The sequence below is a fragment of the Martes martes genome (assembly GCF_963455335.1).
Source record: "Martes martes genome assembly, chromosome: 1".
Lineage (NCBI taxonomy): Eukaryota > Metazoa > Chordata > Mammalia > Carnivora > Mustelidae > Martes > Martes martes.
Genome location: NC_137888.1, coordinates 115,598,613 through 115,624,743, shown reverse-complemented (window position 1 = coordinate 115,624,743; position 26,131 = coordinate 115,598,613). Strand labels below are relative to the sequence as shown.

General features: G+C 35.1%; 1 protein-coding gene across 7 annotated transcripts in view; it reads right to left on the bottom strand.

Moving 5' to 3' along the window:
• The window catches only part of DLG1 (discs large MAGUK scaffold protein 1), a gene marked incomplete at its 5' end in the record, with an annotated part of 253,529 nt that overhangs the window by 153,298 nt on the left and 74,100 nt on the right, over nucleotides 1–26,131 (bottom strand). The gene's annotated exons all lie outside the window — the stretch shown is intronic.

The window sequence follows — 26,131 nt, the reverse complement described above, 5'->3', positions numbered from 1 at the left end:
GAATGATCTGTCTGATATAACTATTCTCAAACTCTGGAGTCTGTTGAAGGCTTGCAATTTTCCAGGGGGTTAACTGGGATGGTAAACTGTGATTAATTTAGGTCAGCTTCACCACTTGTATTCATCACAGTACTGGAAGTTGTACCTAGAACAATTAGGCAAGAAAAAGAAATGAAAGACACTCAAACTGGAAAGGAAGGAGTAAAATGATCTCTGTTTATAGATGATATAATATTGTGTGTAGAAAACCTTAAAGACAGCAAAAAGCTGTCAGAACTAATGAATTTAGTAAAGTAGCTGGATACAAAGTCAACACACAAAAATCAGTTACATTTCTATACACAATCAAAAAAGAAAATTACAAGAACAGTTCCATTTACAATAGCATCAAAAAGAATAAAATATTTGGGGATAAACAAGGTGAAATACTTGTACAGTGAAAACTATTTAAAACACTGCTGAAATAAGTTAAAGATGACTGAAAAAAATGGAAGCACATTCTGTGTTTATGGACTGGAAGACTAAATATCGTTAAGATGTCAATACACCCAAAGCAATTTACAATCCCCGTCAAAATACTAATGAGAATTCTTGCAGAAAGAGAAAAAAACCCATCCTAAAATTCATGTGGAATCTCGAGAAATCTGAATTGCCAAAATAAGCATGAAAAAGAACAAAGCTGGAAGACTCACACTTCCTCATTTCAAAACTTACTACAAAGCTAAAGTATTCAAACAAGTTTGTACTGGCATAAAGACAAACGTATAGACCAATGGAACAGAATAAAAGTCCAGAAATAAACCTTCACATAAATGGTCAAATTATTTTCAACAAGGGCACTAAGACTACTCAACAGGAAAAAGGAAATCTTTTCAACAAGTGGTGCTGGGAAAAGTGGATATCTACATGCAAAAAAATGAAGCTGAATCCTTACCTAATTTTTACCACAGGTAAAATTCAAAATGCATCAAGGACCTAAATGGAAGACTAAAACGATAAAACTCTTAAAAGAAAACAGCACACAAAAGCTTCATGACACTGCATTTGGCCATGATTTCTTGGATATGACACCAAAGGCACAGGTAACAAAAGAAAAAAAAACAGACAAACTGGACTTTATAAAAATTTTAAAATTTTGTGCATCAAAAGACCCTATCCAAAGAGTAAAAGGCAACCCAAGGAATGAAAAAGTTTTGCAAATCATATGTCTAATAAAGGATTAATATCCAAAATATATAGAAAACTCCTAACTAAAAGTCAACAAAAAAACCAAACAACTCAAACACGGGCAAAGAACTTGGATAGAGATTCCCCCAAAGAAGACAAACAAATGGTCATTAAGCACATGAAATGATGCTCAACATCACTAATTGTTACAGAAATGCAAGTCAAAACTATAATGAGATACCACCTCACACGCATTAGGATGATTCCTACTGAAAAAAAAAAAAAAAAAAGTTCCAAGAAAAACTGGAACACTTGTGCATTACTGGGAATGTAAAATGGTACAGCCACTGTAGAAAGTAGTATGGTGGTTCCTCAAAAAAGTAAAAATAGAATTACCATATGAATCCAGCAATTCCACTTCTGGGTATATACCCAAAAGAATTGGAAGCAGGGTCCTGAAGAGATTATTTGTACACCCATGTTCATAGCAGTACTATACACAAGAGCTAAAACATGTAAGAAACCCAAGTGTCCATCAATGGAGAATGAATAAGCAAAATGTGGTATATACATACAATGGACTATTTTTAGCTTTAAGAAAAAAAAGTTGTGCAATATGTTACATGTGGATGAACCTTGTGAACATTATGCTAAGTGAAATAAGCTAATCACAAAAAGACAAATACTGTGTAATTCCACATATACGACGTACCTAAAATACAGCTTTATCCTTGGAACAACAGGGGTCAGGAACACCAACCCCCTATCAAAAATCCGTGTATAACTTTGCCCAAAAGCTTAACTACTAATAGCCTACACTGGGAAGCCTTAGCAATAACATAAACACTTAACACATATTTTGTATGTTATATGTATTATAGACCATATTCTTACAATAAAGCTAGCAAAAAGCTGAGAAAATCATAATTATAATTATAATTTTATAATCATGAAAAACAGACTAGTATCTACATATATTTTACCTTTATAAATATTTCTTTCTTAATGTTCTTAATATTTCTAGGCTATGCAGTTCATCTGCGAGTTTTTTCAAACTGTTGCAAATCTCTGAAAGATTTTCCAATATATTTATTGAAAAAAGTCTGCAGATCAGTGGACCTGCACAGTTCAAAAGCATGTTGTTCAAGGCTCAACTGTAGTCAAAATCATAAAGACCTAAAGTTATTATGGTTGCTGCCAGGGCCTGTGGGGAGGGGTGAACTGTGACACTTAACAGACACCAAGTTTCACTTTCACATGATGAAAAGAGTCATGGGGAAGGATGGTGCTAATGCCTGCACTATCATGTGAATGTATATTAATACCACTGAACTATAAACTTAAAAACGGTTAAATGGTAAACTTTTTGTTATGTGTACTTTATCATTTAAAAAAAAAGTTTTAAGAAATAATTCAGAGCTACGAAGGTGAAAAAGAAATCTGAATACTGATTTGCTCATTTCTTACCCAATGTCAGCTGAATGCTGTTATCTCTAAATACACAGTTGTTTAAGTGAAGTCAAAATGAAAAGCCAAAGTTGTTTGACTAAATTAGTTTGGTTTTCTTATTCAGTTAATGGATATAAAAATGAAAAAAGCCTTTTCAAATCCTAACTGAAAATTAGTCTATTAGAGAACAGTATTTTTCTTTTTAACTACAAGAGAATTTTTGTCTCTTTCTCTCGCTCTCTCACACATAACTCTATGCAATCTACTTTTAAAGGAACATAATTTTAAGAAAACCAAATATACCTTACCCCATACACAAAAGTAAAGGAAATCATAATTATAGGAACTGGTAGAAAATAAAAGTACATGTTTTTCAACTCAAGCTGAGAATGTGTATACATACACACAAAACCAAAACAAACTAAAATATTCTCCCCCTCCCCCAAGAAAAATACTCATAAAGAAAAAGACACAAGCCATGATAGAAACAAATTTTATAACACAAAATTATTAGCCACTATTAGAAGCTCTTATAAATCATTTAAAAAAACATAGCAAACATCATAATGGGATAGTCACAGAAGGCATACAAACGGATCAGTAAACTTCTAGAAAAAACACGCTCAACTTCCTTAGTATGTAAAAACTACAATGTTAGCATTCAGAGAAATGGGCATAAATCATCATATTCTTGGTAGGGGTCTTTTTCTGGTGGGCAGATTGCAATGTTCCACAAGTCCTGAAAATGTTTCTACTCCTTAATCCAATAATTCCACTTCTAGAAACTAATCTTACATATAACATCAGTAAGGAGCATAAATATTTGTTGTATACAAATATGTACATTGTAAAATATATTAAAAATCCCTTTAACTCTGAATTTCAGTGGTGCCAAGTTAATACACAACCTCAGCATCACTTTTTAAATAACATCCTTCTCTGAAATGGTAAATTACATGGAAAACAATCAAGCTCATATCACTATTAGCTAGTTCATTTAACATGATATATGAAATATTTTTATGTGCTAACCTCAAATTATTTTCAAAACCAATGGAAAGAATTCTCTACTTTATTCTGAGTATGGCTGAAGGTACAAAAACACTCACAAAATTTAACACAGTTTAAATACTCAATTGGGCAGAAGAAAAATCTACATACACTTACACTTTAATAGTAGATAGGATTATAAGGAAAGAAACTCGATTATCATTTTTTTTCTTTCCTTCTCCCTAGGCTCCCCCCATAGCCATCTTTTCAAACTTTACAGCTACTTCACAGCTTAATATGTACTTTGATGAGAGTACATGCAGGAAGATACTAAAATTTGTAGTGAAGAAAAACTGGAAACAAGCTTCCTATCAATATACCAAAAAAAAAAAAAGGCTAACGAAATTATGGTACATTCTACAAAAGTTATAGAAATTTAGGCTAAAAATCTACTTCTTTTTATAGGAAAATCTGAAAACAGAGTGCTGAATGAAGAAAGCATGTTTTGAAGCTAACAGTTTGAACATTTGATTTTTTAGACTTTATTTATTTGAGAGAGAGGGAGAATGAGGGGTGGGCAGAAGGGGAGGAAGGAGGAGACTACCCACTGAGCAGGGAGCAGACATGTTACATGGAGCTAGATTTCAGGACCTTGAGATCATGACCTGAGTCAAAGGCAGCTGCTTAACTGGGCCACCCAGATGCCCCGGTTTGAACATTTTAAACCAAATCAATAAATAGTATACTTATGTATATGTATAATATGTGAATGCATATGCAATATGTGCATACATGTATATATACATATCTTCATGTCTATGTGTATGTGTGTACATCTCTCTCCATATCCATGAATGTACACACGTAATGTGAGAGTATCTAAAAGGATTTAAAACAAAACAAAACAAAAAAAATGGTTCATACTGAAAAGGAAAGAAATCACCAAAAAATCTGTCTTTTAAATATCTTTTTTAATAGGTGTTACCCCTTGTAATTACTGAAAAACTCAAGGCATCTGACCTGGCGTTTCCCCGTAAAAATCACTCTATATTCATGGAACCATGCAGCCCTTTGGCTTCTGTATTTTCTGCAAAGTGGCAGCTGAATGCAATAGCTTGACCAGTCTCACGTTTAATCCTTTTGGCAAGACTGTAGATAGTACTGCGTCCTTTTATCAAGAATTACGTAAGGTCTGGTTATCTCCTCTTGCGATGTTAGGAGCTCTTGATACTCAATGCCTTAATCAGTTCACTCACTGCGAGCTGCAAAATGGTGACAGTCTAATTCTACGATTTCATTTTCATTTATTAAACAGTATATACATAAATATTTCTCTTCACCTACTATCTGGTTACCTACTGATATGGTTCACACATGAATAACAGGAGAAATACTTAAATTGTTACTTTATTTACCAGTTTTCAAGATAGATTTAAAAAAAATCGTTCCTTATCATCCTCTTAAAGCAATTAGGAGGGTTTTAGATACCATGCAATCCTGATCAAAATGTCATCTGGCTTTTTTTTCCCCAGCAACCGACAAGCTAATCCTGATACTCATATGGAGATGCAAAAGACCCAGGAGAGTCAAATCTTTAAACAGAAGAGCAAAGTTGGGGCACCTAGATGGCTCAGTCGGTTAAGCAGCTGCCTTCGGCTCAGGTCCTGATGATCCAGCCCCACAACTGGCTCCCTGCTCAGCAGAGAGCCTGCTTCTCACTCTCCCTCTGCCTGCTGCTCTACTTGTGCTTTCTATCTCTCTCTCTCTCTCTCTGTGAAATAAATAAATAAAAATCTTAAAGAAAAAAAAAAGAAGAGCAAAGTGGAGGACCCACACTTCCCAATTTCAAAACATTCTACAAAGTTGTGTTTTTTAAAGATTATTTATTTGAGAGAGAGAGAGAGAGAGAGAGAGATCGCACACGCATGCGCCTGAGTGTGAACACAGTGCTCTAGCGGCATGCTGGGCGAAGGGAGAAACAGATTCCCTATTGCAGGGAACCTGATATGGGTCTTGATCCCAGGACTCTGGGATCATGACCTGAGCTGAAGGCAGACGCTTAACCAACTGAACCACCCAGGTGCACCTACAAAGCTGTATCAATCAAGACTGTGATACTGGTGTAAAGATAGACATGTATCAATGGAACAGAATTAAGAGTCCAGAAACCTATCATTGCATTTATGGTCAACTGATGTTCAACAAGGTGCCAAGAGAATTTAATGGGGGAATGAAGAGTCTTTTCAACAAATGATGTTGAGACAACTGGATGCAAAGTAATTAAATCAGACCTCTTTCTAACACTATGTATAAAAATTAATTCAAAATGGATCAAGATCTAAATATAAGAGCTAAAACATAAAACTCTTAGAAGTAAACATAAATATATACCTTTACAACCTTGGATTTAGAAGTGGTTTCCTAGGTACAACAACTAAAGCATAAGCAGATAAATTTGACTTGATATAAATGAAAAACTTTTGTTCATCAAAGGGCATTATCAAGAAAGTGAAAAGATAACCCTCAGAATGGGAGAGAATATTTGCAGATCATATATTTGTTAATAGTATCTAGAAAACATAAGGTGTCTGGTTAGGTCTCCTGAACACATAATGAATTCTTACAACTCAACAATAAAAAATCGAATTGTAAAATGGACAAAGAATTTAAACAGACTTTTTTTTTTTCCCAAAGAAAATACAAAAATGGACAATAAGCACATGAAAAGATGTTCAACATCATTAGTTATCACAGAAATGCAAATCAAAACTGCAATGAGCTATCAATTCACATCCACCATGGATAGCTATAACCAAAAAGACTGATAATAATAACAACACATGTTGGTGAGGATGTGGAGAAATGGGGACTGTCAGTGCTGGGGGTATGTAGTCATTCTGGAAATAGTGAAGCCATTCTGGAAAACAGTTTGGTAGTTCCTCAAAAGGTAAAAAGAGTTACCATTTGAGTAATTTCACTTCTGCATATATAGCCAAGAGAACTGAAAAGGTGCATCCATACAAAAACTTGTACACAAATATTCATAGTATTATTATTCATAACAGCCCCAAAGTGGAAACAACCTAAATGTCTATCAATTTATAAATGAATAAATAGAATGTGTTATATCCATACCATGGAATATTCTTTGGCTATAATAAATAAGTTATTTATACATTCTACAACATGGAACTTTGAAAATATTATGCTAAGTGTAAGAAGCCAGTCACAAAAAGCCACATACTATAGAATTCCACTTATATGAAATGATCGGAACAGGCAAATTCATAGAACCAGAAAGCGGGTTAGTGATTTCCAAAGACTTGTGAGAGGAAGAAATGGGAATCAACTGCTGGTTAGTACAGTTTCTCTCTGGGTGATGGAAATGTTCTGCAATTTAGTGATGACAGCTGCACAACCTTGTGCACAGAGCTATACACACTTGAAAAGGATGAATGTTACAGTATGTGGTTATTTTAATTTAAAAATTACTATTATAGTGTCATTATAAATGGATGGATTAAACATACTTGATTGGCTAAATTCACTGCAAATATTCTTTTGGAAGCTCAAATTGTCTTATCTCTAGCCAGTAAGACTCTATTTATCTCTGAGTCCCCTTATACCTGACACTTTTAAGAAAGTTTAATACAAAAAAGTATGGTCACCAAAAGGAGAAAGAAAAGGGATTCCCTGAGGTACAATTATTACTTGAGAAAGTATTTCCAAGTTGCTTTCCAGGCCTACCATTACCATGCACTGTAATATTCACCTGTATTTCTTATTATCTAAAGGTTGAGCTCAACCAATTACCAAAAAAATTTTAACACTGAAAACTTTTCATATAAAACGAGTTTGCTAATACAGTAGAATGCATAAAACTAACCCTCCTACAAGGATGGTCCACATCTAAATTAGCTAACACTTATACTAGAAAAGAATTACAAAATGAGGATGAGAGAATGGGGACAGAGAAGGAAGATTTTAAAATTATTGTATTAAGAACATTCTAAATACCCATTTAGAAATTTCCCCATTCTTTTTTATGTTTAAGGTTGGTATCTTTAGTATCAAACCTTCCATTGCTCTTCATCTTGGTTACCAACAGTGGCAACATTACTACTTACTGACTATAGTGGTTTGAAAGCTATTTTAATGTAAATACGATACTACTTCACTGCTGTTACTTATTTTCCAGAACTGTCTCTTAAGAAACAGTAAGTTTTCTGATTAACAGACACCCCACAGATTCCCAAGTCTATCAAAAAATTAAAATGGTTGAAATTAAGACCAAAATCTTTCTATTTTACTAGAATAAGTTTCTTAATGCTGATCAGTAGAATAAACATAGTTGTTAGTTTGTAAGTATCTCCTTATCTACCTCTCAACCTATAAACATTTGTTGTTTCTGTAATAAATTAAAAAGAAATATTTTCACACCACCTATGTTTTACTGGTACACTGTTCCATGTACCCCCAACATATTTGTTATAAGAAAAGCAATAAATAAGACATCAACATCAAGTGCAGTGGTGGGCTTTAAAATTAATTTCTAAAACAGAAGATTATTAGAAAGAAAATTATCATATGTTGAAGAATACAGAGACAAAATCACCACTAGTTTGGAACCCAATTTCCAAATTTCAATAAAAACTTAAGTTCTGGGTATGTACCGTGGGTGTTTGTAAATATGGGGATAAATAAAACTTAGATGTTTATGAAAATATTTTAAATATTTGTTAAAATTCAATGGTAAAGACCTGTATAGAAAGAGAACTCATAAAAATTAGAAGAGAGAAGAAATGGAAGGAAGGAGGGAGGGATGGAAGAAAGGAAGGAAGGAAAGAATTGAAATTAAAGAAGTTAGGAAACTGGCACCAGTTAGAATGGCAAAATTTGATAAGGCAAGAAACAACAAATTTTGGAGAGGCTGTCGAGAAAGAGGAACCTTCTTACACTGTTGGTGGGATTGCCAAGTTCGTATAGCCACTATGGAAAACAGGGTGGAGGTCCCTCAAAAAATTAAAGATAGGAGTGCCTGGGTGGCTCAGTCGTTAAGCATCTGCCTTTGGCTCAGGTCATGATCCCAGGGTCCTGGGATCAAGCCCCATGTCAGGCTCCCTGCTCAGTGGGAAGCCTGCTTCTCCCTCTCCCACTCCCCCTGCTTGTATGCCCTCTTTCTCTGTGTCTCTGTCAAATAAATAAATAAAATCTTAAAAAAAAAAAAATAGAGCTACCCTATGACCCTGCAATTGTACTACTGCGTATGTATCCCAAAGATACAGATGTAGTGAAAAGAAGGGCCATATGCACCCCAATGTTCATAGCAGCAAGGTCCACAATAGCCAAACTACGGAAAGAGCTGAGATGCCCTTCAACAGACAAATGGATAAAGACGTGATCCATGTATACAATGGAATATTACTCAGCCATCAGAAATGATGAATACCCAACTTTTGCATCAACATGGATGGGACTGGAGGAGATTATGCTGAGTGAAATAAGTCAAGCAGAGAAAGTCAATTATCATATGGTTTCATTTATTTGTGGAACATAAGGAATAGCATGGAGGACATTAGGTGAAGGAAGGGAAAAATGAAGGGGGGGGAATCAGAGGGGGAGACGAACCATGAGAGACGATGGACTCGGAAAAACAAACTGAGGGTTTTAGAGGGGAGGTGGGTCAGGTGATGGATATTAAGGAGGGAACACACACTGCATGGAACACTGGGTGTTATACACAAACAATGAATCATGGAACACTACATCAAAAACCAATGATGTACTGTATGGTGACTAACATAATAAAAAAAATTTAGGAAATGGAAGAAATTAAAACACATGCATGAAAACTGTGATAAATATAAAATATGATGTGAGGAATTAAAAAATGAATGATCGCAATAAGTGTAAATGTATTATAAGTACATTTAAATTCTATCAAGGAATAGCTCATTCTTGCATTTCTGAGGATGATGGAAAGCTTCTAAACTCATTAGACAATTAGTTTACAGAACCTTAAAACAAGAAACCAATCTTCAAATATGAAGACAAAGATGTTTTGGAAGGCAAAACAGCAAATTAAATACAATGGTTCATGTATTCATTTTTTAAAAACCATATGAACAGATCAAAGAACAAAGTTCACACGATCATCTTAGTAGATGCTTAAAGAATACTCTAAGAATCTGCCACAAAGTTAAATCTATTCCTAATTATGGCGGTGGGGCAGCTCTTATTAACAGAGAAAATGAAGCATTTACAGTATCTACCAGCAATCATCGTATTTTATGATGAAACATTAAAACCATTTCTATAAAGTGAAGATCAAGGCAATATCACTCTTCTTAATATTTTTCTAGCATTTCTAAACAATCTGCTAAAAGCAAAAAAAGAAAAGAGGTGTCCAGGTGACAGTCTGTGAAGCATCTGCCTTCAGCTCAGGTCATGATCTTAGAGTTCTGGGATCAAGCCCCACAATGGGCTCTCTGCTCAGTGGGGAGGTCTACTTCTCCCTCTCACTCCCCCTCTGTGCTCGCGCTCTCTCTCTCAAGTAAATAAATAAAATCTTAAAAAAAAAAAAAAAGAACTTCCTAAAACTGCTCCCCAAAATTGCAAAGGGGTGTGATCATTTTTCAGAACAGATGCTCAGAGCTTTAGTCAGTTTCTTTTTTTTTTTTTTTTAAAGATTTTATTTATTTATTCGACAGAGAGAGCTCACAAGTAGGCAGAGAGGCAGGCAGAGAAAGAGGGGGAAGCAGGCTCCCCACCGAGCAGAGATCCCGATATGGGGCTCGATCCCAGGACCCTGGGATCATGACCCGAGCCGAAGGCAGAGGCTTTAACCCACTGAGCCACCCAGGTGCCCCTTTAGTCAGTTTCTTAAAAGAGATTTGGGATAATTAGTTTAAGTAAGTTTGGGGGTTTGGGGGGTGGTGCACAGGGAAGGGCCAAGATCAGAATGATCACTTTTAGATACGCTATAAAAGTGACGGAAGACTGTAAGCTGGGGAAGGGAAAATATGTGTATAAATACTGCGTATAAGAATTTTAATTTTAAAATATAATAAGTAAATAAGTCATTTAGAAAAAGAGATTTTATTTATTTGAGAGACAGCACAAGTTGGGAGGAGGGGCAGAGGGCGAGGGAGAAGCAGACTCCCTGCTGTGCAGGGCACCCAATGCAGGGCTCGATCCCAGGACCCTGAGAACATGACCTGGGCCAAAGGCAGACACTTAACCGAATGAGTCACCCAGGCAACGCCAAATAAGTAATTCTTACATGATGAGACAAGTTATGACAAATGGATAAATGGTAAAACCCAATAGGTATAATTCTAGATATAACTTCCACTTTGCTCTACTAAATTATGACTATAAAGAAAAACCTGAATTTTAAAATGATCAATTCTATAACAATCTAACAGAAAAATGGGCTATTTTTCTCACTTAAAATTTTTTGTTTTAAATGTAGGAAACTATTTTGTAGTTTCAAAGTTTACTACTCATAACAAGATCTAAACTTCCATTTCATAAAATATTGAGAAAACTTTGTCACAATCTGTATTACGAACTTTTGGAAAACGTAGTTCTAAAACCCACAGGTTATAGTGTGACCTTCAAAAGACTGGGTTTCCTGAAAAAAAGAGGGTATTTTAATTTCTTAAAATTGATCTACTAGCTAATACCATATTTCACCCAATCCAGTACATAACATCAATCATACAGCACCCCACTTATTATATGTACACCTTAAAAAGAAAAAAAACCAAGAAATTGTGAAGTCCATCAATTACAAATGCTTTGAAATTCAAAAAGGTTAAATGAGAAGAAAGTGTCTCTTACAATCAATGAAATACAATCATTTAAAACCACAGAAATGTTCTGTATTCCTTCTCAAAAAGCATTACTTTCACTCTTTGGATCTTTAACAGCTAAAAATCATTATTTTCAAGAGTTAAAATATACTTTTCAGTTTCAAGGTCAAAATAAATGGCCTCAGAGACAAAGAAATAGGCATTTAATTTTGTCACTCAGGCAGCCTAGAGCCACAGCACAAATGACTGAAAATGTTGGCAACACTATACAGCTGACCTTTGAAAGTGGTTCCTTATATATAGTTTTTTTTTTTTGACAAAGATATGACAGTACTGTATTTTCTCTTATTATTTTCTTAGTAATTTAGGTTTCTCTAGCTACTTTAAGAATACAGTATATAATGCATATATCATACAAAATATGTGTTGATCAACTCTTTATGTTATCAGTAAGGCTTCCTGTCAACAGTAGGCTATTAATCAAGTTTTGGGGGAGTCAAAAGTTAAAACAATTTTCATCTGTGCAGAGTATAATGTCTCTAACCATCCCCAAGTTATTCAAGGGTCAACAGTAATTAAAATAGGCTGGTGGGTACCAAACTGGCACAGGTCAAAGCCACAAAAGCAGTAGGGAGCTACTTTTAAGATAGGCACAGAAAGCAATGAAATACATCAACTGCAAAGAATCATGTCCGGTTGGGAATAAATCTCTAAGTAAAAGGCCCTGGTGCAGGTAACTTGTCTTTAATTTTCTTAAATACAGTTCAAAGAACCCCTTGCTTTCAGGGTAGCAAAGAGCCAAGAGCTCTTTTACGTTCCAATTAAAAATTATAATTTTATTCCTATGGCTTGTTTAGGAATAATTAGATATGAACCAATGTGACTTCCACATTACATTAACATCATTCTCTCTTCCTTACCAATCTTGAAAGAGATAAATGCAATACAAAAATGCATACAAAACACTGTATTGGTTTTGTTCTTAACAGTGGTTAAAAATGAAACTGGAGAAATAAAGAATCATATAACTATAACCACTAATATTAAATTGATTTAGAGCTTATTTTCCTGGTCCATGACAAAAGCTGTTTCAAGACCATCTTACCGCCAGTTCCAGACAAAATATTTTAAAGTGGGCTTAACCATGTTATTGGTAAAACATCTGCTGGTTTGGGATAGCAACTACAATATAGTTTTTCCCATTAGTTCATTAATAAAATTAACTATTACATGCATTAACTGAGAACTGGGATGAAAATTTTAGATATAATTAAAACACTGCCTCTGGTTAAACAATTCTTAGTTTTCAGCCAATATGAACAGAAACCAATCTATATAACCAAGGAAATAATCTGGCCAAAAAACTGAGAAAAAAATTATAAATAAATAAAAAAATGTATAATATATAACTTATATAATATAATATATAATAGTTATATAATATATAACTTATATACATATCATTATATTATATATTTATTAATATCATTATATTACTGATAAATACCTTTAAGTAAACAATTCTTTCAACTCTTCACTTGCTTGGAATAGAAACAAATTTAAAACCCCTAGAACCACTGACAGTAACTGCTGAAAGGCTAAGGCCCAAGAACAGAATTACTAATTCAAAGCATTTTAAGAAAGGAATTGTGACAAGCCAAGATAAAAGATTTTCCCACACACCAAATGATATTAAGCTTGCAGATAATGTGTTTGGTCTTTATATAATAAAGCCGAGCGTGAGAAACAATCTGCTCTACCAATATTGCTATTTATTGCCTTCACCTTCCCCCAGAAACAAAGCCTGGGTTGGAAGGGGATAGAGGAAGGGACAACAAAATACAGTAAAAATAAAATCACACTGTTTTATGATTTTGTAAGAATACACACACTTTAAAATTAGCCACAGATGAGATAAAAATCTTAAACAAAAACCACGAAGAAAAAAAAAAGAGTATCTTCAAAAAAATAATTCCTCAGAAAAGACAAAAAAAATCTAGAAACCAATCTCACTTAGAAATATATTTGTGGGGCACCTGGCTCAACCCCTGAAGCCTCTGACTCTTCGTTTTGGCTCAGGTCATGATCTCAGTGTCCTGAGATGGAGTCCCACATCAAGTTCCATGCTGAGCATGGAGTCTTCCTGAGATTCTCTCTCTCCTTCTTCTCTTTTCTGCCCCTCCCCACAGCTCTCTCTCCCTCAAATAAATAAATCTTAAGAAAAAAAAGGTAAATGCAAAATTCCAAAATAAAACATCAGCAAACACATCTTGGAAGAACATCAAAATAATACTAGAAACCAAGTAGAATATACTCCAAAAACGTCAGAATACTTAAATATATACAATAATTCAAAACAACTGACCTCACTAATAAGTCAAAAGGAAAAAAATTATAGTAACAAATGCCAAATAGTCAACAAATAAAAAATATCCATTACTGATGGTTTTACAATGACTACCACCTCTTAGAGTGAAACAGGAATAGAGGGCAATTTCCTACGTAAATCAAACCAAAAACCACCACATCATAGTCAATGGCAAAATATCAGCCGTACACTCAGTAAAATCAGAAATAAAATCAATTGTATGCTTTTCTATGGATTCTATAACAAGTTACCACAAACACAGTGACTTAAAACAACACAAATTTATTATTCTTTCCATTCTGTACTTGAGAACTCCAAAATGGGTTTCATTGGGCTAAAATCTAAGTGTCAGCACAGCTGTACTTCTTTTGGAAAAATCTGTTTCCTTGCCTTTTTCAGTTTCTGGAGGCTGTCCTTGGCAACTAACCTACTTTTTCCATCGTCATAGCAAACAGTGTCAGTCCAAGTCTTCACATATTTGTATCTTTAGTTCTGTTTTCCAATTCCTGTTTCAACTTTTAAGGAACCTTGTGATTACACTGGGTCTATGCGAACAATCCAGGATAATCTCCCTGTCTTCGTATCAGGTGATTGGCAACCCTATTTCCACTTGACCTTAATTTCTTTTTGCTATGCAACCCTAACATATTTATAGATTCCAGGGACTAAAACACAGATATCTGTGGGGGAGGGGACATTATTTGCCTACCACAGTATGCCTTTGAGAAATAAATAAGTAAATAATCTATAATGTAAAGAATCAAATCACTTCCAGAGATTCTTCTAAGACGCTTTTTTAAAAAATCACAATTTATTCTTTTTTAAAGAACATTTTGAGAGAGAGAGCGAGCGAGAGCACGAGCATGAGCACGCATAAGCGGATGGAGCTGCAGGCAGAGGGAGAGGGAGAAGCAGGCTCCCGGCTGAGCATGGAGCCTGATGAAGGAAGGGCTTGATCGCAGGACCCTGGTCATGACCTGAGCCAAAGGCAGATGCTTAACCAACTGAGCCACCCAGGTGTCCTTCGGTATTTATTCTTATTTTATAAAGAACTCCTAGGCACCTGGTGGCTCAGTCCGTTAAGCAACCAACTCTTGATTTTGGCTCTAGTCATGATCACAGGACCCTGAGATCAAGCTCCATGTTGGGCATGGAGCCTGCTTAAGATTCTCTCTCTCCCTCTCCCTCTGCCCCTCCCTGCTAAAAAACAAAACAAAACAAAACCCCTCCTAATTACATAAGATATGTCCTTGATTTAATATCCTTTTATCCACCCCAAAAGTCAACATTCTAATTAATGGAAAAACACTACAGCTGTTCACATTAAAGTCAGCAATAAGGGAAAATACGACTATCACAACTACTGCTAACACTGTCTAGGAGTTATAAAAAATATAAAAATTAAAAAGAAAATAAAATTATCACAATTTGCCAATGAACTAATGGTAAACCCAGAAATCCCAGGAGAAATGCAGAAAATAATATAAATTCGGTTAAGCTATGAATATTTCATATGAAATATGAAATTTGGTTAAGAAGATGAATGTACAGAAATCAATAATTTTCTTTAAGTCAGAGATCTATAAACTATGTTGACCTGTCAAATTTTACTTGCTGCCTTTTTTGGTAAATAAAGTTATACTAGAACACAGATATAGTCATTTGTAATGTATGTACTGATTACTGTCATTTTGAAGCTGCTTTTGAGTTGCTTTCTCAATACAATGGTGGTGCTGAGAAGTTGATGATTTGTAAAGCTTAAAATTATTACTTTCCGGCCCTTACAGAAAAGTCTGCTGACCCCCAATTTAAACTTATATAATCAATCAGATGGTAGGATGAAATAAAAGAATGTATTTGTAATAGAAATAAAAAAGATAAAATGTCCAGGCATAAATACATTTGAGGTATCGTCCAACTACCAAATGGAAAAGGAAGACATATCATGGTCTTGGCAGGAAGAAATCAACTTCAAGATATCATCTCCCATCCTTGCTTTTAAAAAATTTTAAAGAAGGCCAACAAGAAACTTACTCATTTATTGAATGAACTTACATTATCATAAATACATTTATGTATTTATTTAGGAATAGAAGAGGTAACTAAAATTCATGAAAACTAATCAGCATAAAAAGAAAAAAGCTACAAATAAAGAGCAGTAAGTGTAAATTATCTTCAACAAATTTTTAAACTTAATATAAAACCTTGATAAATAAAATATGGTGGTCCTGATGGGTAAACAAAAAGTTCAGTGAAAAAAAGAAAACCAGAGAGAAATAAATAAGTAAATAATCTACAATGTAAAGAATCAAATCACTTCCAGAGATTCTTCTAAGACATTTTTTTTTAAAAATCGCAATTTATTCTTTTTTAAAAAACATTTTATTTGACAGAGAGAGTGAGAGAGCGCGCGCGCGCATGAGCATGAGCACACATCAGCAGATGGAGCAGTAGTACTAATTGATAAAAGCATTTTATCTTAGAATTTTAGTACTAGTTGATAAAGGCATTTTATTTTTCCATTTTCCATTTCCAACCAATATCATTGGATGAAAGGATAGATTATTCAATAAATAATAAGGGGAAAAATGGGTAGCTGTTACATAAAAATTTCCAAATGTATGAAAAGATTTTTAAAATGCAAACCTAAAAACCCAAGATTCTTCTAGACAAATCTTTTATAACTAGAGTTTAGAGACCAATGTGACTATAACATAAAATGAAAAAGTCATTTTAAAAAATGACTTATAAATATGATCAGCTATCAAAAAGTAAAAAAGAAAAATATTTCTAACATCAATCAAAGGACTAATTCCACAAATATATATGAAAAACCTCAAATCCCTATGAAAAAGACAGAAAGCCTTCCAACTCTCTCTCCTACACATGGAAAAGAATATATTAAGTACAGACATAACTTGTTTTACTATGCTTCACTTTATTGTGCTTTGCAGACACTGCGTTGTTTTTGTTTTTAAACAAATTGAAGGTTTATGGCAACCTGGTGTCAAGCAAGTCTACTGGTGCCATTTTCCAACAGCATTTGCTCAATCCATGTCTCTGTCACATTTTGGTAATTCTCGTATTTCAAACTTTTCCATTATCATCATATTTGTTACACTGTTCTGTGATCAGTAATTACAATTTGCTGAAAACTCAAATGATAGCCTTTTTTTAAGCAATAAAGTACTTTTAAATTAAAGCATGTGTAAAGTTTGTTCAGAAGTTACAAAGAAAAGAATAATTCCTAATATAGAATTCAATATAGAATTTATAATTCTAATATAATATGTATAGAATATATAATATAGAATTTGTAATTACTGTAAAAAGGAATGGGATGGGATCTTCATGAAGGGGGCAAACAGGGACTTCTGAAGGACTAGATACAAGCCTAGCTCAGAGATATTGTGGGTTCCATTCCAGATCACCACAATTAAGTACCTTTTCCTACCTTTATTTTTTATTTTTATTTTTTTAAAGATTTTATTTATTTATTTGATAGAGAGAGAGATCACAAGTAGGCAGAGAGGCAGGCAGAGAGAGGGGGAAACAGGTTCCCTGCTGAGCAGAGAGCCTGATGCAGGGCTCGATGCCAGGACCCTGAGATCATGACCTGAGCTGAAGACAGAGGCTTAACCCACTGAGCCACCCAGACACCCCTTTCCCCTGCCTCTTTGTTGGTTTTCTTGACTGTTTTATGAAGGTTTTTAAAATACATTCTGGGTATGAAATTAATTTTTGTTTTTATATGATATAGGAGTCCCACTTCATTTTTTTCTCATGGTTATTTTTATTTAATTTTTAAAGATTTTATCTGAGAGAGCGAGCGAGTGAGCGAGCGTGCATGCACAAGCAGGGGGAGCAGTGTGCAGAGAGAATGGGAGAAGCAGGCTCCCCACTGAGCAGGGATGCCTGATCCCAGGACCCTGGGATCATGACCTGAGCTGAAGGCAGATGCTTCATCAAATGAGCACGCAGGTGCCTGAAACTACATTTTATTAGACCTTTGGTGGACTACCAGGGTTTAATGAACCCAATTCATGTGTGTGTGTGTGTGTGTGTGTAAGGACTGCTTTCTATAATTTTTGTTCTTCCTTAAGATCTTCCATAGAACAAAGAGGAACTTGACTTGTTCGTATATAGGACAAAATTCATTCTTTCTTGAAATAAGTCATTATGATTGTATCATCCTTCAGATATCATCTTTGTAGGGTTTTTTAGGTTTTGGGTTTCATTGTTTATAGTTTTTAGTTGGGAATTCATAATTCTTAACTTTCTGCCTGTATGTGTTGAAAGATCCTCAAGATCAACCCCGGGTCCTTTAAGGAGGATTTATGAGACCGACTGTAGTCATTCCTAGAAATATGATTACAGTGAAATGATAAGGTGAAAATCAACAAAGGGAAACTACCCATAAGGCAAAGTCTGGGAGAACCAGGAGAAAGAGTCTAGAACCCTCTCCCAGTGGTCACACAGGATGCCCTTAATTTTCCCAGCTATAAGCTGTGATAACACATATAAAATGTTGCCAACCAGGAAAAATTGTGAGAGACTCAGAGTCCAGGGTATTCACTGGGGGCTGGTCACATGGGCTAGGCCTCTGTCTAGCATGTGACGAAATTCCAGACTCCCAGAAGTGTTTAGCACAAACCATTTTGTTTGCACAGTTTACGCACAGTGAAACTCTTATCAGTTAGTGGTGGCATCCTCTTGTAATGTAATATCTCCCCCTCCCCACAAAAAAGAAAGGAAGGAAGGAAGGAAGGAAGGAAGAAAATGGAAGTTCCCAGAGACCTACCAAGGGCCAACAATGCAAGCAGATATTTTCAAGGATAGCAATTTAGATTATATTAATTCTTTTCTGCATACTATCAACAATGAAAAAGGAAAGAAAACTTCCAAAGACATTTTATAATCACTAGCTGATAAGAGGATGAATGAAAATAAAGGGAGTAACACAAGAGATGAATGATGATGGTGGATTTGGCTATATAAGTGAAACCTGAGGCTAGAAGTCTTCAGATAACATTCTAAATGTATTTTCTCAAATTCAAGAAGAGATGAGTGAAAAACTAAGGACAAAAAGAAAATATGGCATTTTTGCAACACTTTGTGACAAGAACTTGGATCATTCCCACACTCTAAAAAGGAAGTATGATAGTACTCTTATTTTTTAGATTTATGCACAACGATTTGTTTCATGAAGTTTATAAGTACAACTGTTATAGCTATATATACAAAGGTGAACAGAAGGAAACATGATGCAAAAATAAAATCATCCATCCTAGACTGATCATTCCAACTGGTGCTTATAAATCTGAAATGAAACTTTCTACACTTACGTAGAGACAAATGTTCACTTATGTTCAAAGACAAATGAATGTCTTCTCTACTACAAAATTACAAGCCATCAAAGTTTACAAAAGTATCCTGCTTTAATATCAAGTGAAAAACCAGAACTTATCTGGTATCTGGAATCAGTATATACCAAATGGATATACAGTGCATGTTCACGTATGTTAGTTCATGAGTGCTTAGTTACACTGCACATTTTGGATATAAATATCTTTAAAACCAAATGTTTTATATGCACAGAATAGAAATCTATTCAGCAGCTAAAAAGAATGAATTACTGACATAGGCAATAATGTAGATGAATCTCAAATTAATCTGAAAGAATCCAAAATACAGAATCTAAAAAATAGAACGTATTTTATTATTTATATAAAACTCTAGAAAATTTCAACTTATCTACTGTGTAATGACAGATACCAAACCAGTAGTAGCCTGGGAGAAGAAGGGCTGGGGAGGATGAGAAGGAAACATTGAAAAGAAGCCTGAGGAAACCTATGGAAGTGATGGATATATTCACTATCTTGCTTGTAGTGATGGTTTCACAGCTGTATACATATGTCAAAACTTGTAAAATTGTACCCTTTTAATATTACAGCTTATTATATGACAATTTTATCTCTGTAAAACTGATTTTAAAAATTGGGTCTGCTATGTTTAAAATCTAATCAAAATTTGTAATGAAGTTTTTTTCATTATTCATTTATTCTTCAACAAATTATTTATAAAAATGACTTTAATGAAAAGAATATAATGGAATTTATGACAATCATAATTTAACATTCCAAATTTATAAAATTTGTCAAACTTGCACTGCTTCTTTTTTCTAAAACCAACTGAGGAACCCTTTTAAAAATTCTGCCAGGTGCTAGTAGCTGCTTCTGTGTATCACATCTCTTAATGGCTGTGAAATTTATTTTTTTCCCATTTTTTAATTTAAATTCAATTAACTAACATATAACATAGTACTGGTTTCAGAGGCAGAGGTCAGTGATTCAGCAGTCTTGTATAATACCCATGTAATGAACATCACATGCCCTCCTTGCTGTCCATTATCCAGTTACCCCTCCCCTCCAACAACCCTCAGTTTGTTTCCCATGACTGAGAGTCTCTTACGGTTTATCTCCCTCTCTGGTTTCATCTTGTTTTCTTTTTTCCTCTCTTCCCCTATGATCCTCTGTTTTGTTTCTTTAATTCCACATATCAGTGAGATCATATGATTAATTGTCTTTCCCTGATTGACTTATTTCGCTTAGCATAATACCCTCTAGTTCCATTCATGTCGTTGCAAATGGCAAGATTTCATTTCTTTTGATGGCTGAGTAATATTTCATTCCATATATATATACCGCCTCTTCTTTATCCATTCATCTGTCGATGGACATCTGGGCTCTTTCCATAGTTTGGCTATTGTGGACATTGCTGCTGTAAACACTGGGGTGCAGGTGGCCCTTTGGATCACTACATTTGTATCTTTGGGGTAAATATCCAGTAGTTTAATGGCTGTGAAATTTAAAGGAAGATTTCTTTTACTCCAGAAAATGCCAGTTTAAAACAGATTAAAAAAACAAACAAAACACACAGCTATAGTGTCAGAACAAATCCACTCCTAGACCTGAAGTCCAGAAAAAGAGCCAATTTGCTTCACTCTTCAAAACATACTATCAAACAAGAGCTATCATATTTTCTACTTCTGCAAGATATTAAATAACCAGGAACTACAACTTCTGTTGGAACCTAATACGTTTTTACAGAGACAGTTCCCAAATGATGAGAACAGGTTATATTCTAAAAATCAGCACTTTTTGATTATCTGAAACAACCTGAAATAACAATGTAAATTACTATTAGACTGTTAAAGCCAAGCCATAAAAAGTCCACTAAACACAATGTACTGGAAACATGTATTAATTCAAACATAGGTGGCCGTCAAACACATGCAAATACACATATGCATGTGTATAGATAATACTGTTATGAAATTAAAATTCCGAATACCAAAACATTCTGTTTTCTTCTCTACCTTTCATTCTCAAATACATGCTCAAGACAGTTCTTCTTTGGTAGCATCAGATAGGCATAGGGTGGCTAAATTGAGCAGCAGGTCATACTGACTTTGTTAATCTGAAAATTCAAGTAATTTTTAAATTGTATATTGTTAAATCTGAGTACCCTTACTTACTCATTTGTCAATCTCCACTGACAGAATATATTCAAGTTTACGAATGCTTGGTAAACTTTATTAACAAAATGTTTTCTAATAATGTGGTATGTCATAAAAATTTTACATTCAAAACTTGCTTCACATGCTTTGGAACTTTGAAGTTCTAAATTCTTCCTTAATAAAAACACTATTTTGGGCTGAATTGTCTCCCAAAATTCTTATGTGGAAGCCCTAAGTCTCAGTATGTCAGAATGTGACTGTATTTGGAAATACTGCTTTTAAAGGTGTGACTAAGTTAAAATGAGATCATTAGGGTATGATAATCCAATCTGACTGGTGTCCTTCTAAGAGGAAATGTGGATATACTGAGAGACAGAGGAAGGCACCTGAGCACAGGGAAAATAGAAGAGGTGGCAAGAGGATGGCCATCTGCAAGCCGAGATAAACCAGAGAGAAATCAACCCTGCCAGAACCTTGTATCATGGACTTCCCACCTCTCAGAATAATGAGAAAAATTAATTTTTGTTAAGCCACTCAAGTCTGTGGTGTTTTATGACAATCCTAGCAAACTAATACAGAGCTTAAAAAGCAATTGCTAGTTATACACGTGGTAGAGTTTTTATCTCAACATTCTCACTGATGGGATATCTAAATTAAGAGCTATAAAGAAGAAAAGTTACAATATGAAATATCAGATTATAAACTCCATGAACATTTTCCTTTGCTTACTGCTACATCCCCAGCACACAGATGCTCAATAATTACTGAATGAATGACGAGAGATTGCATGAAAGAATGAGTCAATCAATTAATGATTATGATTTTCTTTGTAACAATTAGAAACACATATATCCTATTTTAACTTTCTGAAATAATTTCCTGTTTTAATGTTATATGGTCAAACAAGTGGTATTTGTTTAAAAGTGAAATATTCTTGGGGTGCCTGGGTGGCTCAGTCGGTTAAGGATCCAACTGTTGGTTTCCACTCAGGTCCTAACCTTGCGGTCATGGGATCAAGCCCCACGTCAGGCTCTGCACTTAGTGTGGAGTCTGCTTCAGATTTTCTCTCTCTCTCCCTCTTGCTCACATTTTTTCTCCCTCAAATAAAGAAATAAAATCTTAAAAAAAAAAAAAAGTCAAAAATCCTTTCAAAATTTATTGGCAAGTTTTCCATCTGTGACACAACTGTGAAAAAGAATATCTCATAAATACATTGTTTTATTTTTTATATATTTTATTTATTTATTTTTTGACAGAGAGAGACACAACAGCAAGAGAGGGAACACAAGCAGGAGGAGTGGGAGAGGGAGAACAGGCTTCCTACAGACCAGGGAGCCCAATGCAGGGTTCAATCCCACGACCCTGGGATCATGACCTGAGCCGAAGGCAGACATTTAAGGACAGAGCCACCCAGGTACCCCACTACATTGTTTTTTAAAGGATTTTATTTACTTTAGAGAGGGAGAGAGAGAGTGCACAAGCAGAGGGAGGGGCAGAGCGGGGGTTGGGGGAGAACCTTAAGCAGATTCTGTGCTGAGCATAGAGTCCAACATGGGGCTCAATCCCAGGACCCTAAGATCATGACCTGAGCTGAAATAGAGTCAGACGCTTAACTGAGCCCCCCAGGCACCCCTTATAAATACATTCTTAAAGGAACATAAGAAAAACTACATTTCAAAGCAACATATTTTTAAATAAATAAATTAAAAGGTTAATTATTTTTTAAAAGATTTTATTTATTTATTTGACAGAGATCACAAGTAGGCAGAGAGAGAGAGGGAAGCAGGCTCCCCGCTCAGCAGAGAGCCCAATGTGGGGCTCGATCCCAGGACCCTGAGATCATGACCTGAGCTGAAGGCAGAGGCTTTAACCCACTGAGCCACCCAGGTGCCCCAAAAGGTTAATTATTAATACATTACAGTATATAGTTCTAAATGGATATGAGAGCAATAAACAAGTAACTTTCTGGTTGCAGACTTATTATGGGTCTACTGCTATCAGCAAAGTGCTACTAGAAACCATTTACCAATTAATGAAAGAATTATTTGATCCATTCACTTTAAGGAAGGAGTTTAATATAGCATCCTGAAAGACTGAGGAGTTAGTTGGAGCCCCAGAGTCACTGAAGAATAATTTTTATCCTTTGGAGAAACCATGCAGTCAATAAAAAAAGGATTCCAAAATAGAACAGAACACTAAAGATATTGGTTCAATGTCAAAGTTTGGCAACACTGCCAAGAGAAAGTACATTTAATCTTAGAACAAGGATAAAGATATTAAAGGAAGCTTGTGCATTAGCATAAGAAGGCATTTAATTTTAATTACTGTTAAAATTATTCTAATCCAATTAGAATGAGCAGTGTGCTACTAGTCATTATTCATTACAGAGTATTTCTCAATTTGAAATCTATTTTGAAAAATATCCTTACTTAAGAATATAGTTAAGTCACCTATTAATGCTTAGTAAACTGGTTTGAAGAAAGCCTTAAACACTGTATTACTATAACCTAAGACTAAAAGGACATGTTCCTTACACTTCAGTGTGTATGGAACTAATGCAAAGGTAGCTTTTTACATGTTTAGCTTTGAAGGTTGGACCAAGGTGAAAGTGAAAAGTTAAGAGCCTCAATTAGACTTTACTGCTTTATTTCAGTTAAACAGATATACCACTTGATTAGCACCTCTGAAATTAATCAGACTTCTGTTAAAAAATACTGCACTTCGCACTAAGTCAGCCACTGTAAGTTGCTTTACTTAACACTACAATCTGTTTTCCTTGCTTTTCTCTATTATAGAAGCTAAAAAAGCCAGATACTAGGTTTCCTGTTCTTCCATAACACCACAAGAGTCCTTGTGACACAGTTCTAATAAATGAAACAGAAGCAGATGCTTTCTAGTTTTATAAACCACACCCCACTCCCTTCTCTACCTCTTCTTCCTGTTTTGGGGGCTAGAGCTCCAACGAGGCAAAGGCCAAGAGAAAGGCAGAGATGTCAGCAGCTGTAGCAGCTGCATCCTTCCAAACTGATTATAATTAGGAAAAAATAAAGACCCACTTGTTCAAAGCCATTGTTAATTTAGTATTTAATTTTTGCAAACACAATCTTCAGCACAAGTGAACTAAGTGAAGTAAATGGGCCACACTGTTCAAATCTATGCTGTAAGACTTTTTGCTCCAAGGGAGGAGTGAGAAGGGTAGAGCAATTATATAACTGTAAAACAGTGCTTCTCAAACTTTTCCACCAAATGTCTTCTGGTAGCGAAAACCAAATCATTACTTTAACAATATGAGGAGACACTGCAAGGCGTCATACCTACATGCAAATATTTCTTGATAACCCTATCCTTTACATTAATCCCACATACACAATTACACTTACACAAATCATTCATTAACCTACTCAAATGATGTACCACAAGTTTCAATAGAAAAATAAGATTTTAAAATCTTTTTTTTTTTCTTATTTAAAAATAAATTCAAGAAAAACTGACATCATACAATGACTTTCTGGTATCCACTGATACACCATCTTTGTTCCTAAAAGTTATTTGTATCTCAGGCCAAGAATCAGTCGCATGGGAATTGTACCTCTTCTAACAAAACGGAATCACCAAGGTTTAAGCACCTTAGATTATCTCCCTGTGAGAAGATAGTCACAAAAATATTCTTTTTTCCTGGGTGTGTTACCATCTCTCTGGGATTCTCTCTCTCTCATAACTGCTGCCACCAAATACACTTTAATGCTCTATTACGAAGAGCTTTAAGATGGCTTCCCTTAGGGACAGGTAGTAAAAGCAAGAGCTTATGCTCTTTTTTTTTTTTTTCAAGATTTTATTTATTTATTTGACAGAGAGAGATCACAAGTAGGCACAGAGGCAGACAGAGAGGAGGAAGCAGGCTTCCTGCTGAGCAGAGAGCATGATGTGGGGCTCCATCCCAGGACCCTGGGATCATGACCTGAGCCGAAGGCAGAGTCTTTAACCCACTGAGCCACCCAGGTGCCCCAAGAGCTCATACTCTTATAATACAGAAGGATTAAAGAAATGTAACTTCCCTTACAAAATACAGGTTTCTGATCCTAACACAGCTAATTTCCTCCTACTTGGAATCTCAGGCTCTGGCCTTACTGCACCTACTATTTTGAAATAGCTAATTCTAACCTATAGAGTTGACATGCCATAGAAGCACTTCAAATACACTCATTTCTGTTAATATCTATCCCCAAGGAACTGCCTCCTAGACAGCTCTGTAATCTCTAGATTAGGAATGTGAGGACCCTCAGCATTCTTCCTACGTTCCCAAGGGTCTTATCTCTGACTTCCAATATAAGCAAGCCTCTTTCTGAAGATTGACACTAGAAATTAATTCACTCTTTGGTGATACTGCTCTGCCTATGTATCTACCTCTACACACACACACACACACACACACACACACACACAGGTTTTAATTTACTGTCGGCCCTTGAACAATACAAATTTGAGCTATGTAGGTCCACTTACAGGCGAGTTTTCTTTAATAAATATAGGACAATATTACAAGTGTATTTTCTCTTCATCATGATTTCCTGAACATTTTTTCTCTAGCTTACTTCACTGTAAGAGTACAGTATATACGTAATACACAACCATGTGTTAACTGACTGTTTATGTTATCTGTAAGGCTGCTGGTCAACAGTAGGTGATTAGTAGTTAAGTTCTGAGGGAGTCAAGAGTTAATATGTGGATTTTTGACTGTGTGGGGGGTCGGTGCCCCTAAGCCTCATGTTGTTCAAGGGTTAACTGTATATAGTAAACAGATACTTGCTTCATGACAACCCA